General features: G+C 39.3%; 1 protein-coding gene across 3 annotated transcripts in view; it reads left to right on the top strand.

Moving 5' to 3' along the window:
- The window catches only part of PWWP2B (PWWP domain containing 2B), a 49,382-nt gene extending 48,053 nt beyond the window's left edge, over positions 1–1,329 (top strand). For all 3 annotated transcript variants that reach the window (XM_077822714.1, XM_077822715.1, XM_077822716.1), the window contains exon 4: positions 802–1,329. The gene's annotated coding sequence lies outside the window, so the exon portion shown is untranslated. The remainder of the gene's footprint in view (positions 1–801) is intronic.
- The last annotated feature ends 11,940 nt before the right edge of the window (positions 1,330–13,269 follow it).

Genomic DNA, 13,269 nt, shown 5'->3' with positions numbered 1-13,269 from the left:
GATGACTCTCATTGGTATCCTGCAAGAATGGTGTGGGAGGAATACTCTGTGCCAATCTGGTTTGACAGCAGTATCTCGCAATCATCTCAGGTATCTCCTTGTTTCAACCGTTAAGTTGAAATGAAATGTACTCATTTCTGATTTTTTTTCATTTCCATTCTGAGCAACGTGTATTGGCTGGAAGGAAACATCTCTTGCTTTATTTTTTTTCTTTCTTTTTCTTATCGGAAATGTACATTTCTACCTGAAAATTCAGATGTTAAACATGCATCAGCTAATTTAAACAGCTGCAATTCCTTACGCAAGCTTAAATTAAGAGTTAAAGGGGTTGGATTCCATGAAGAACCTTTTTTCCTATTTTATAAATTTTTTTGAGAAGTAGAGGTCACAAGGGAAAAAATGGACTATAAGAATCTTAAAAATTTCTGATAGGTTTTAACCAGAGTACAGTATAGGAAAACTTATTATATCCCTACACCAAAAAGTGAATTGTTTAAGATTTAAATACTAAGCTAGCCAGCTATCACATTCTGTTCTTCATCATTAAAATGACAACTGCATTCTTCAAAAAATATTTCAGTGGTATTATTGCTTACTTCCAACTTTTATTTAGATCTGTTAATTCAATGAGGCTATTATTAAACTGTAGCTATTATGTCTTCAGTTTGCCATGCAAATTTACACCACAAGAGTTGCAGGTTATATTTAGATGAAGTAAAGGAAAGTGAGCCTCTCACCGCTAATATTGGTCAGTTCTGTGCCACTTACAATAACCTTTCTCCCTCTTTCACTTTCTTCAAGGTAACAGAAGATAAGAACACAGCTGTTCTCCTAGAGTTTCATGAAGTCTGTAAACATCCTGACATGCTCCCCAGGAGAATCTTGAGGTTGCCATGCAGATGACAGCAGGATGAGTTTCCTTGTCAGATTGCACTGCTTATCTGTGAAGGGTGACGGGCACCTGGACTGGAGTTAGGAGACTCTTCTGGTGCGAGGCTGACAGGAAAGTCTTAAGGATATCTAACCGAAAACAAGGGAATTGAAAAGTAAAGCAGTGAACTAGGAGAATAGTGAATACCACAACTTGGAATGTATTTATTACTTAAAACTAGCTACTCTTGATAAAATCCCAAAAAATATTGCTGCTGCTTATTTTACTTACAGATTTCACACACTTGTTAATTTTAAAGCTACAAAACTTTTACTCTATACTGTATTCTAAGAAATGTAATTGGAGCAGGACATGCAATAGAATGAAATCAGTGTAGTGTCTTAAGTACAATGGACTCACTTTTGTGTCAATTAAAACATGGAAAATGTGCAACACAATTATGTGGCCATTATTGTGCACACTTTAAAGCTTTTCAGTGATGTTTACTGCAGAGCTGAGATAATTAAGAACACTATGATTTCAAGCATATAAACAAGCAATCAACTAGTAATTCGGATTGTGAGGTATTCTAGATTAATCTGTGCATCTTTCAGTGATCCCTACACATATGCTGTACATCCTAGATGCATTTAACCGAAATGCACTGGGGTGGCTATTCACCTAATGCAGTTCATTAATGAACTTAATCTTGCATTCACACTTTTCTCTTCAACCAGTGTAGCTTGTGGCCCATTGAGAGTACATGCTGATTGATAGGGAAAGGATTTTTCCACCCTTAACATTGCTGATAGTGACTGGTACTCTTTTTGAAATGTTTAAAACATTAAAGAATGAAAGCCAATTTAAAAATCAACTGAATTACAGTGAAGTTTGGGATGTTTTTAGTATCACTTAAACAATAGCTTGGATCTGATCTTCCTTTTATATAACTTAAAAAAAAAACCCCACCCAATAGCTCCAGTATCTAGTAACATCTAGTAATATCTGTGATACTCATTTTAGAATGGGGAGGAGAGTTCAAAATTGCCTACTACAGTTAACGTGGCTTGTATATACTAGAATGAAACTAAGCGAAGTGTCATTACAACATATGCTATTTTGTATTTTTTTTTTTCATAAAACCTTAGTCCATGTCCCCTTACCAAAAATAAAAATATACAGTTAGGTTTGCTAACTCGGAAATATTAATGGAAAGAGACAAATAAAAGCTCATGTTTTTTCTTGGCTCCCATTGGTTCTTTAACAATATGATGTTTCTAATGGCTAATATTAAAGGGGCTAAATTTTAAAACCTTTTCAAAAAGAAATCCATTGTACATAAACATTATGAGCACCATAGATATAGTGAGGTAGACACACATGTCTGAAAATGTAAAAAGTTTGTTTTACGTTTGTATATGCTGTTACTCTGAATTTCACTTATTCAGACAATGAACGTGAACTAGTCATTTGTACTAGTGTGGTAAGTTTCTAATTTAACTATATTTCCCTTAACCAAATACTGATTTGTAAGAGTGGCAGTTCTCCCCCTCCCCCCTTTTTTTTTTTTTTTTAGGAAAGTATGTTTTTTTTAAATTGTTTTTAAAAAAAACTTCAGCTAGACTTAAATATGATGTCAGAGTCAATTTTTTCCAAACTGAAATCAGTTAGTCATGTATAGACTCAATCATTTCCCATTAACAAATTCTTAATGATAAAAAGTGTAGTAAAGAATAACTTAAAGTAGCATTGCTTTAAATAGAGATGTTTTAATGGGTAAATAGATATGTGCAGATCTTTTCAAAACTATTTTAGATTACTCTCTCAATGTGTCCCAACCTCTATTTGGTTTGGAATTCTAGTACTTGTTTCATCCACAGATAACTACATTAGGTGCAAATTATGGGACTGGCTTTTACAAAGCTAGCATCGCCTGTTTGCAAAGAGGGTGAGGTATGGGCGAGAGAAGCCTAGAATCATAGAATATTAGGGTTGGAAGAGACCTCAGCCTGTCTCAGGAGATCAGAGAGACCTCAGAAGATCAAAGCCGCTTCCTCTTACCTTACATTTTTAATTTTTGAGCAGAGACACTTAAGTATTTTGTAATGCTCAGCAAAAATACACAAATATTCTCAGCAAAAATACACAAATATTCCAAAGAAATTTTCCCCAACAAACAGCTGTGACCATGAGCCACAGAATCTTAATATGCAAACTAAGATGCAACACTGAACAGAGACTCTTGCAAGGCCCAATTCTGGCTACCCCAAAATGGTGCAAGAGGACAGCTGCATATGAAGAAAGGGAAGTGTTTCTGCACATTGTATAACCGCATGTCAAAGCAGTTGTGCTTACCTGTTTACTTAATGTCCCCATCTTGGGAGATGAGGTAGGCTGCTTGGCTTCTAGGTTAAGCTCCCCTTGCCCCTTTCTTCTTCACAGGCTTGTGTGCATGGAGTTTTGCAGTGTTTTCTAGAGCTGCATTTAAGGCTGGCTATGTGCTTTGTGTAGTGATCTTCTACTGTCTGCTCACACAGTTCCTCTTGATCCTATTGCACACCAGCCAAAATGTGGTATAAAGATTTTGGGCTGTAGCATTACAGCAGTTAACTGTAGGGAAGTTTTAAAATAACTTGTCCATAAAAACATGTTCAAGTGAAACTTCTTTTCCAGTCTGTAATAGTAAGTTAAGGGCTGTTTCTACCTGCCTTTCTGGAAATGTAAAGGGAGCACTCACTTGCTATTAGTGATGCCAAGAATAGCAGGTGAGTAATTCTTGCTGTTTGCTAAACTTCTCATGAAACCAAGTGAGACCAGAAATACACAGGTAGAAGCATGCTCACTAAGGCTGGTACTATTTTCATAGATTTCACTCAAAATGTGATTCCCTGCCCTCCTTCCTCCCAGCAGATAGTCAATCTCCACTGGGGGGAAAATAGTGATACTTAAGACAGTGTTTTGCTTTGGATTTGCGATAGTGCTGCGTATGAATACAGAGAACCTGAAATAGCCAAAAGTTTGAGAAGTGATTTAAGATAAATGTAGTATCTGTTCTTCTTCAACATCTGAAATGTTTCCTGGGTAGAGAGCCTAAATTAAGTAGAATTTTGAAACTGGGACATGGAGTAGGAGCTTATTCTATTTCCTTTCCTTTCCTTTCCTTCCCCCCCCCCGTTTCCCCCTGCAAATGAAGTGACCTAGCATTGCAGTGCATTTTCAGGAAGAGCATGTATGCACACTTCTTCCCAAAAAGCCTGACGTGTGCGCCATTTAATGGTAACCTGTGTATCTTCTGCCCGGCCTGGATAAGGCACCAATCTCTTAACACAGAGTTGAGTGCACGTAACTTACACAGCACTTCTGAAATTGTTGGGCCATTTTTAGCTTAAGATGACCTTGTAGCATTCCCATTTCCTTCTGTAAGTAAAGGCTGATGTAATTAACAGTCCTTCCAGTCTCCAGGTAAATCCTCAGCATTGGTTCCTGCTCCAGGTGGAAGGCTTGGTTTCTTATTGTCTTCCTCCACGTGCCACACGTGAAGGGCTATATCTCTTTGATTATTGATTTTTGCATATTGTAGCTTTTGCCCATATGATATTAAAGAGGTAGCCTGGCATACACCTGCAATAATGCAAATGCTCCATGAATAAAGCAGAGCAGGTGAAAGCTCAACATTGTGCGTGACAGTACTTAAAGTTTGCCACTTTATATTGAATTTAGCCATAAAGTGTTTCCACCAAAGAAAAAAGAAAAAACCCCAACCCCTGGTAAGTTGTGTTTAGAGTTGCATGACTACATCAAGCAGAAAAGTAATTTCATTTGCCAACAGCACAATTCCAGGAAGCAGAGCTTGGTGTTTAAACCTTTCAAGGCTTCATACTTTGGTACTAGAAGAGGATCAGACGTATTCTAGCATACCAGCCTTTGCAAACAATATTCCAGCCAAAGCTCAACTTGGAATCTACATGTGGGAAACTGAAGAAGCTGGCTCAGTTGGCCTGACTGAAAAGATCCATCCTGCAATTTTCGTTTGTCCTGGTGCTAAAATCTAGTGCAAGACTTACCAAATCTGGATTTTTAATTTTTAATGCTGTTCACAGTAATTCACAGTGACAGATGCAGAAGCATAAACCCAGAGAACGTACCTCTATATCATGCTGAAGTGAAATTTACTCACCTGAACAAAAATTGTCCTACAGTAGAAGTTCCTGAGCACTTTAAAATTTGTTGAAATTTGTTTAAAGTAATATGTAGCGTAGCATTTGGGTCTTGGATTTTTTATTTATTTATTTATTTTGAACAGTTAAAGCCTCATGAGGCTAAAAACTGAATGGAAATTCTCCAGATATATCAAACATTTACTATCACTTCCATAAAATATTTTTAATGCTAGCCACTGAAGTGTGCTTATGCAATTGTGTTCTGTGAAATTCCACATTTTGCTCTATTTAAAAAAAAGCCCCTTTAATTTAAAAATTTATAATAAAAAATAGGTTAAATGTATATCCCAAGTAAACTAGTGATTTTTCTAAAAACACTCTGAACAGATTTTTTTTTTGCTTTTTTTCTAGTAATTGGACTCAATATTTTTCTTAAGTTTCTTTAGTATTGTCTTGTCTAATCAATATCATAGGCACATCCATTGTCTGTTTTTGTTTTTCTTAAGAATCTCAGCTCTACTTCTGTAAGCCTTAAATTGAACAGTCCTGTTGACTCAGTTTGAATAAATCTTGACTATTTGAAGTTACTCTGACTTCATTCAGGTAAAGGCTAAATCTTTTAAAAAGTAACTTTTCAAAAAGCATTTGTCTAAATTTAGACTGAAGTTAAAACATCTAATACACAAAATCCAAATTCCTTTTACTATGTCTAATTTGTAACCATGTGCCTCAAATAGTGAGTGGACATTCCAAGACTTAAGTGGGATTTGTTTACATCTGAGTTTTAAGACTGTGTGTACTGTATCTTGTATAATTTTCAAGTTCCCTTTAGGTTGATGGATTTTGTTTTTTAATAGGTCAGATACTAAGCAAACTTGTTGCAGCCCAAAAATAACAGCAGGTGGGGGGGGGGGGTGTTTCTTCCCACTTACATCAACACACTAGAAATCAGCTGTGTAGGTGGCTTAACTTTTAAATAGTCTGTTGAATCTCTGCATGAAATGTAGCAAGGCTCATAAAGAGGTACAGTGTGGTACTGTAGCAGCATGTCTGTCTGCCACAGCTTTGTTACTTCCCTTCAATTTTGAAATGGAAGCGGGGGGGGTGGTAAAAGTTGGTTTAACTTTGTATAAATTGTGGGCTAGGGGGACGTGTGACAGTGTTACAAATGCTAATCTGGGAACAAAGGGGTAATTTAGAAGACAGTAATTTATCTCTGAGTGTTCAGTGGGTTTGTCCAGAAATTTAAACCAATTAATTTGGATAATTTATGATACTTTTAGCCAGAGTTAATTTTACAAAAATAATACTGGAGGGGGTGGCAGAGTTTTCCTCCTTCCGGCAAAGGCCTTCTAACGTGTGCCCTGGCCCTCCTGGATTCCTGACACCATGGCTGTACTGGATCTGTTGTCCGTAACCCAACCAGACTGTGACTTCCCTGCTGTTGAGGCCTCCCAGGGGTGGGGGAATCCATGTAAAAAGGTCATAAGCCTGAGCCTCTGTTGCCTTCTTCAGTAAATTCCATACAGCTGTGAGGGTGCAGAATGATGGATACTCCAGCCCCTTCTTACTTCCCTGTGCAGACCTCAGCCTGAGGAGAGACACCTACAGGGTCTGGGAAGAAGGTAGGGGACGATGCCATAGGCTGCAGGGTTCGCCAGCCTGAGAAGGAGCCAGAATTTACCAATGTATATTGCCAAAGAGCCACAGTTATATGTCAGCAGCCCCCCCCCCCCCCCCCCGCCCAGCTCCAGCACCTCCCACCTGCTGCAATCAGCTGTTTTGCATGTGCAGAAGGCTCTGTGGGGGAGGGGGAGGAGTGCGGGCAGGGCAGGGGCCTTGGGGAAAGGGGTGGAGTGGGGGCAGGGCCTGTGGCAGAGCCAGGGGTTGAGCAGTGAGCACCGCCCCCAGCACATTGGAAAGTTAGCATCTGTAGCTCCAGCCCCGGAGTTAGCACCTATGCAAGGAGCCGCATATTAACCTCTGAAGAGCCGCAGGTTGGCCACCCCTGCCATAGAGGCACCTTAGTCCCTCTTCTGCATGGAAAATCCCTCTATGTGGATTGGGGGAGGAGCTACAATGTAGCCCATAATTAGCATGCTTATGGAGATCAGTGTATAGGATAATCCCTGGTTTAATAGAGCTGCCGGACTGAATGGCAGGGTGTATGGAGCTACCAAGTGCTATTCTTCGATTAGAGCTTTACAGACAGTAGCTTTATACTGACTTTGCTAAGTAAAACGAATATGATGAGATGATGTAATTTATCCCATAATTAGTGTTAAACCTGGCCCCATACAAATGTACAGTAGTGGATCATGACAAAAATCTTAGCCCTAATTATGGTTATTTTTAGTAAAAGTCACGGACAGGTCACAGTCAATGAACAAAAATTCACAGAAGCCCTGACCTGTGTGTGACTTTTGCTGCTGCAGCTCCATGATTTCCCCCACTACCGTGGTGGCTGGGAGCTGTGGGGTTAAACCTCCATCCACGGCAGCTGGGAGCTCTAGGGTGACTCTATTTCCCAAATTGAAAACAAAACGGGACTCCGCTTGCCCGAGGCGTCCCCCTCCCCCCCACATGAGGCTGTCCCGTGTCACTGGAACCATGAGGCGGGCCCCCTCAGGAGTCTGTCACCTATTGCTGGAATAGGGGGGGTCCCTGTTGCTTGTGCTGTCGCCTGTCGCTGGAACCCTGTCAGGGCCCCACTGGCTGTCAGCTCCAGAGTCCTGCAGCCCCTGGGGCGGAAGCAGAGACTGTCTGGGAGGTCTCTGGAAGTCATGGATTCCATGACCTCCCTGAGGTAAACGTAGCCTTAATCGTAATCCATGAGTATGACGTACAGTAAGAGCTGAAATAACAGTTCATACATGGGGATTGCTGTGGTTATTTTGATTTTAACAGGCATGTCCACTGTCACTTAGTAGCATTGCTAGGAAATTACTTCTGCTGCATAGACGTTGTGCATGATGATGCTCTTCCTGTTAATGTTGTCACATGAACAGTGTCAATGAGGCCAAAAGGACCATCATACAAGGTTATACTTGGTGAAAAGCTTCAGAATAGCTCTTATGTTTAAAATGTCAGTTAAGGAGGCAGACTATTTTTCAGACTGAACTTAATAAAGTAAATGGCATTCTGCACTTTGCAACCCCAGCACCTAATAACAAACTATCGATCCCCTTAACAAGATTTTTTTAAAAAAATCTCTTCCTCCACTGTTTATTTTACAATAAATAAAACTAATACTTTTGGCTCAATAGAGAACTCTACAGCACTGGCCAGATTCTGATCTATTATATTATATTATATATCAGGGTCAATCTACTGCAGATTTACACTGGTGTAATTGAGATCAGTGGATCTTGTGGTCTTCTCCATGCTCTACTCCACAAAAGCACTCTTGGTAATGATTTCAACTGAAAGGCTTGCTGCATAACTGTTGAGGAAAATCCACTCCCAATATTACACTGCTGAATTACAAGCAAAGAGCAGATGATACTAGACAGGATTTAAGTATAGTGTTTCTGTTTTCTATCACCCTAGAGTCTCCTCTGTCAATGCCAAAAGGACATTGTTTAACACTTGGGAAATACCTTTCCAGCTGTATTGTGTCACAAAGATTTCAGTGAAATTGCTCTGCTGCTCTATTTGTTTAACTAAATCAAATAGCACGGGGTGGGGGGAACAATTGTAGTTTTATAGCTTGTGCTATGTTTCAGCAAACACTGATAATTGGTGGTGGTAGAAATAAAAATAGGCTCAACCTTGGCATTATGGCAGTACCTTCATTATCCTGTGTCCCTATTTTCCCCTAACAACCAATGCTGTTTCCCAGAGATATTTCTTCTGTATTATCTGGGCATGCAGTGTCTTTGTTGGCCTTGTTTTCTCCTGCCTGTACAACTTTCCCTACAGATGTTCCCTTTTTGTTTATTTCCCCAGCTTCAAGTCTGACTGCTGCTTACTCCTCTTTCTCTGCAATCATCTTCCTTCTCTATTTGCTGTTCTCTCTTTTCCTGACCCTTTCTCGGTCTCCTTTATCCCCACCAACATCCCTCACTGACTGGCAGTGCTTGGACAGAAGGCCTAAGGATCCCTTCCTTTTGACCTATGGATGGGAGCCGCTATTGTTGCATCTCTCAGCTGCTGATGAAGACAGAGGTGATGTTCCCATGCTGATCTGCTGAGGGAGCAGCTGAGAGATGGCTGCTGCAGGCACAGCTTTGTGAAGCTCACGCAACAATACACTGGGACCGGGGCTCATGAGCCCCTAGTTTGACCAGCTGTCCCAGACAATGTCAGGTTTTGCTAAAACATGTGGGAACAGCAGTGCTGCCCTGAAATCCAGGACAGTCCCTTAAAACCGTACTGTCTGACTGTCCTATGTGGCTGTGCAACAGTTTGCTTTAAAGCGAAGGTTGGAAACCGGTTACACAAGCAGCCCATTACTGCAATGCTTCTTGTAACAGATTTATACCATGATGTAGTAAAATAAGACTAGGACAGTGGTTCTCAAATTTTTGTACTGGTGATCCCTTTCACAGAGCAAGCCTCTGAGTGCAACCCCCCCCTTATAAATTAAAAACACTTTTTTATATATTTAACACCATTATAAATGTTGGAGGCAAAGCGGGGTTTGGGATGGAGGCTGACAGCTTGTGACCCCCCATGTAATAATCTTGTGACCCGCTGAGGGGTCCTAACCCCCAGTTTGAGAACCCCTGGACTAGGACAATGTATTTTTTTTTAACAAGCTCTTTTACCTAGCCCTACAGTAGTGATTTGGTTCTAGGCAGTGTTCGTGCACAGCGTTTTGTGGCTTTCCTTAACTTTACTGCCAGCCAGATTAACAATAGCAAGTCTCTGATCAGAGCTGGCTGGAAAATTTTTGATGAAACAGTTTTCTGTTGGAATGTGCCATTTCAACAAAACCAAACTTTTTTGCAAAATTGTACGGGTTTTGGTTAGGAAAAAAATGGAAAAAGATTTTGAAAATGTTGAAGTGTTCCATTTTGAGAACAAAGTTTACATTTTTCATTTCAAAATGGTTTCATTCCAAAAATGATTTTATATAAAAATTAAAAGGGTTGAAATCTAAACAAAATATTTGAAATCAAACAAAATGTTTTGATTGGAACACAAATTTCTGACAATTTCATTTTGGCCTGAGGCAGGATGAACACATTTCAAAATCTCAATTTTTCAAAGGATGGAAAATCTTTTCTAGCCAGCTCTGCCTCTAATGTCAGTCCTGCTGACACTGCATTTTAAAGAGATCATTTCCAACAATGGACTGCAGTCTTCTGTCTTTGGCATGGCTCCCCAAAAAGCTGCTGCTAACTGCTGTAATCTCTGTAATGGATCCTGCTTTTGTGTTCTAGAAGAATCAGCTTTAAAATATCTTTAGGCATGGCCCCTGAATCAATACTGCACAGATTGCCAAATGCAGACACTAATATAAATATGAATTTAAAAATAACCCTGAGTTAAAAACCAAATACTAGTCAGGGTCAGAGCACGCTCAGTTACACAGCAAGTGACCTAGCCCTCATATTGTATGTACAGTAACTTCAAACTGATGGCTTGCCTCAATGAAGTGGGTTAAGAATGGAGTTTCAGCATTATTTCCTTTCACCTGGGACTCAGTTTTCCCAATGTGGCTATTGTTGCTGACAAAGGGAACTATAGAAGGCACAAGCACCTTGGAGTTTGACTGGCATAAAGTAGGCTGCTGTAAATTAACCTGATTGAATCTTATAAGTGAGATGATAAAACTTTGTTCCCTGGCCCTTTAAATTAAATTACTGTGGATTATGTCCCCCACAGCCAAATTAAACTTTCCCAGATGTGTAGGGGTCTTGTTAGTACATCCTACATGGGTTCAGTTTATCAAGCAAACAAAAATCCACACACACACACACACACGCACGCTACTTTTATGCTCAGTGATTGATCCAGGGGAAGGCAGCATGCTCTGGAGGGATAAATCCGAGTACTGAGGGCCAGTCCTGACTCTGGCACCTCTTTGCTGTGTAGACTTTGGCAAGTCACTTCACTTTTCTGTTTCCCTACCTCCAAAATGGAGATGATGATCCTTACCCATGTACCTTTTGGAGGTGTTGTGAGGACTAATTAATTAAAGTCCTTACAGTGCTGTGAACATATCTCAAAATACTATTTTACTGCATTAATACTAATGGGTATGTTAAAGATATTGTGAAAAAGTTAGTTTTGACACTGACAGATCTTTAACTGACACAGCAGCAGAACCAATAGGATAAATAGGCTATTAGCAAGTGTAATTGTTTTTTGAGCAAAAAAATCCAAACTGAAACAAAACACCTGCATCAGTATATTGTTAAGTCTATACAGTTAAAATAATAAATCTAGAAAATGCAAAAGCATTCCAACTGCAGTATTAATTGGCTGCTACCAATCCTGTACATTTTATGGTTCACACTATGACAACCCAGTGAAATATTAAGCTGCACACTGTAACAGATAAGAAAAATGGGAATATAAAATGTTACATACCTACAATGTGGTGAAATTAACATTCTTGTTGGAATGTTGGCCATGATTTTCAACACCAGACATCTGCTCTTATTCAGGAGGCTAACTCAGGATTTTAGGACCCTGAAGTTAGGATCCTATTTTGGAAGTTCTTAATCATTAACTTTTATACTTGGTGACATTTTACAACTTGGCTACATAGGGAAATTGATTCATAGCTATTACAAAGTGATTATTCCACTATAGGGGAGCAGTGTGATCTAGTAGATAGAGACAGGGATTCTCAAGGCCTGGTTTCAATTCCAGGCTGTGCCACTGGCCTGCTGAGTCACCTCGGAAAAGTCACTTAATCTCTCTGTGCCTCAATTTCCCTATGTTTAAAATGGGAATGATAATAATACCTCCTTTTTGTAAAGCTCTTCAAGATCTATTGATAAAAAGTGGTATAGAGTTAGGTATTTATTTTTGTAACTATGTTGGTATAACTCCATCATGTTGACTTTACTTTGGAATAATAGCTATGCCGATCAATTTCCCCATGTAGACAAGCTTCAGAGGTTTGTAGGTATATAGCCTCATTTTTCTGTTGATTCAGTCTTTCGTATTTAGTTTTTTAAATGGAGGTTAAAAACAGGAGAAATCTACTCTTAATGTTAACATTTCAGTGTTCCCAGGTGCACTTTCAAGTTCCCTTTCCACTTACTTAAATGCAATGAAGGAAAAGTGAGTTCCCATCTTGGCTGTTGCTCTTGTTTGACTGGGGACAGCTTTGGGCAAGATCAAGCTAAGAAGTAGGTGATGCTTGGGCTAGCTTGTGGTGGGTTACTATGTATTTTCACAGTAGAAAATGATCCAAAAATGTCTTAAAAATGAAAGTTCAGAATGGAAAGAATGCTGCCAAAATTATGAAGAGGCCCTAAAATAATGGGTTGTGATAAACTTCAGTTTTTTTCGGCTGTCCTGACGTCAATGCAGATTTAATATTCTTAATGGAAGATTTTATATTTCGTACAAACCCTTATGCTCTCCCTCCTGCATATTGTTCTAGCAACAACCTGTTTTTGCTGGATTGAGAGAATTTGCAGTGATGTCAAATGCAATGAAGCTTTATTACAGTCCAATCAAAATCTTAACATATGTCCATGGAGCATGCCCAGAAGTGACTTTCCCACCATCAAACTAGCAAAGCACATATTCCTTGTCCATGAAAATATTCAAACTTCAGCCATTTTTCTTATAGGCCTGTCCAAAGAAGGGGTGGATAGAATTCTTCCACTCACATTCCAAAAACTCAAATATTTTATTCAAACTTTCCTAAATAATTTTACCTTCAGGCATAAATCAAGTACTGAAAATACCAATGCAAAAAGTGAATGTGCATGTGAAAAGTCAATTACAATAGAATCTGCTATTAGCAATCCTTCTAGTTAGAGGATGTTGACTAAAATCAAAGTTTGTACTTGATCAAATTTTGTTTAAAATAACATTCTGTGTAGTTTAGCTCTATGATTGTATTGTCCCTGCTAATTTATCTTATTTGCCATTAGCATCAGCCTCATTTCTGTTGTGGTTTCTGCTGCTTCCCCACTGAAGCTGCCTTTAATGTGAACTTTTGGGATTTTGGTAATAGATGGGTTTCATGTTCATATCCTTCCGGACAGGCTTCATCTTAATATCCTAATCCATTTTTGGGTTGCAGTTTCTCTGTATGATGGGGTG

Source organism: Eretmochelys imbricata, chromosome 7, assembly GCF_965152235.1.
Source record: "Eretmochelys imbricata isolate rEreImb1 chromosome 7, rEreImb1.hap1, whole genome shotgun sequence".
Classification (NCBI taxonomy): Eukaryota; Metazoa; Chordata; order Testudines; family Cheloniidae; genus Eretmochelys; species Eretmochelys imbricata.
The sequence above is the reverse complement of the archived record's forward strand: the minus strand, read 5'-3'. Positions and strand labels throughout refer to the sequence as shown.